This window comes from Hippocampus comes, unplaced genomic scaffold, assembly GCF_001891065.2.
Source record: "Hippocampus comes isolate QL1 unplaced genomic scaffold, H_comes_QL1_v1.1 scaffold109, whole genome shotgun sequence".
Classification (NCBI taxonomy): domain Eukaryota; kingdom Metazoa; phylum Chordata; class Actinopteri; order Syngnathiformes; family Syngnathidae; genus Hippocampus; species Hippocampus comes.
In genome coordinates this window covers 787000-789375 of record NW_017805274.1, presented here as the reverse complement: position 1 = coordinate 789375, position 2376 = coordinate 787000, and positions in this window count along the sequence as shown.

Genomic DNA, 2376 nt, shown 5'->3' with positions numbered 1-2376 from the left:
CCCCGCTAGCGCCTGTCGGCTTGACAAGCGCTGTCATAAGGCAGGAAGGAGGCGGGAGGCGGCAGGGGGGGGCTTGTTTTATATGCAGGAAGAACAGCAGTGCTGACATTTTGGGAGGGGGGATGGGGGGGCATGGGGGGGTTTGGGCGAACATGATGCTCAACATGTTTTTTTTTTTTTAATTAATGTTTCCCTACAGCCAGAAGTGAAGTTCTTAAAAGGATGATTTGAACTGCTGCATCAAAAGTGCCGCTTTTACGAATCCATTATGTCAACAATGTCAGAGGTATTCATTGGAATATAATTGAGAAAAATAAGAAGGTACCGTCTATCTGATCAATGGAAATAGAAATGCTAGATGAACAGTGAGCCAGATGGATAGATGGACACACTATCCGACTGATGGAAGTATAATTGCAACGATGGATGGATGGATTTATAGATGGACATGACCAACACGTTGATGACGTTTGATCGGAAAAGACTAATGGCTTGACTGTTTGGGAGACAGATATATGGACTGACTGACCGGTATGTGGATTGAAGTACATTCTGTAGAACGGACACATGGACAGACCTCCCGGATAACTAACCAAGCAATGTCAATGGAAGTATAATTGGAAAAACAGATAGACTAGAGAGATGGATGAAGGCACCGATGGACAGAATGACGGACCGATACCGGACAAACGGGTGGACCAGCCAACTGATGGATGGGAGCGATAGATCGATAAAAGTCATAAGCGGAAGGACAGCGGACGGCCAAATGAATTACTCAGTCGATCTAACGATGGAGGGGTTTATATGGAATGATAGTGAGATGGAGTGATGGCCAGACATACAGATAAAGGACAAATAGATCGACCGACGGGTTCGTCAATCGGCATACGGGATGACGACGAACTCCTAAAACCACTACGTCGGGTCACCTGTATCTTAAGTCACTCGCGTAATTGGATGTATAGAAAGACCGACTCACTGTCCAAGAGTCAAATCAAAATTATTTGTGGTATTCTTGAATAAAGTCCCTGAAAGATTGTTAATAAAATAACAAAATTCCCTTAAAAGGCCCGCGTCATCGGCTGATGTGTACCCAAGGATATCGCTTGTCATCTGTGTTCATAACCAAGATGAATTGGCTGTCAGCCTCGGTGCACTTTAGCCCTCTCGCTCTGTTAGCATAGCGACACAAGTCACCTCACTCGCCTTTGGAATATCTTTTTTTTTTGTACTCTAAATGCAGAAACAGAACCTTTTCAAAGGCACCGGCGAAGATAAGAGCACGTCGGCTTCATGTGTCCGGAATACAAAATGGCCTCCTTAGCAAAGCGAGGTGAAAAAGGGAACGATAACAGGCTGAGATGAGAGCGTGCATAAAGTCTAGATAAGGAAATCCACGTCCACGCCACTGCAGTGTCAACCAATTCGAGAGATGTGCTCAGAGAAGAGACAAGTGCGAACCGTTCTCGTTTGATTTCATTCACTCGATAGCTTCTCAGCGCACGTTTCATTGTACGGTTAATATTTCACACACTGTTTCAGTCTCGAGATTGTAGATGTATACTTCATTCTCTAGTTATTATTTCAAGTTTAATTCGGTTTCAAGTTATTTTACACACTACCTTTCATGACAAATTTTTGCAGTTTAACAAAGTAAGTTTGACTCTCTTGATGTTGTTATTATTTTTTTGTTATGGTCATGGGCACCACGTTGCTGACCCCTGAACTAGAGTCTAATTATTTTAGTCAGCATGTGTCATTTTCTCTCCTCTACATTATATATGCGGTACCGTATTAGCAGGGCCGGATTAAGGTGGTCCAGGGCCCCGAGGTTAAATATAATCCTGTAACTGAAGGAATGAATTTTGTCAGGAATGGAAAAAAAAAAAGTTATAAATTGAACAAGAGTATCAGGGGCGGGAGTAACTAAAAAGGGTCCATTACCATTTGCCCATGGACGGGACCCCGCCTCAAATTAGACCCCATTGATGCTGCGCCATCATTTCTTTTACCCGGTCACCAGGCGGTCACATGACGCATATTAAATCAGCGCATGAATGATGAAGCTTATCTGGCTTAAATTAAAGAGACACGGCAAAGAATCCCCTTCGGGTTCGGTCGTCATGAATATTAAAGGCAAACTGGCAAGGTTAGACAGAGGAGCGGAGATGCAAAAGAAGAAGAAGAAAAAGTGGTGGATGATGAAGAAACACGGAGGAGAAAGAAAGCGGATGAAACGGACGAAGGAAAAGGAAGAGAAGGAGGAAGGAAGACGACGGATGTCGTGTTAACACTCTAAATTGTCCCTAGGTGTGAGTGTGAGCTTGGATGGTTGTTTGTCTATGTGTGCCCTGCGATTGGCTGGCAACCGGTTCA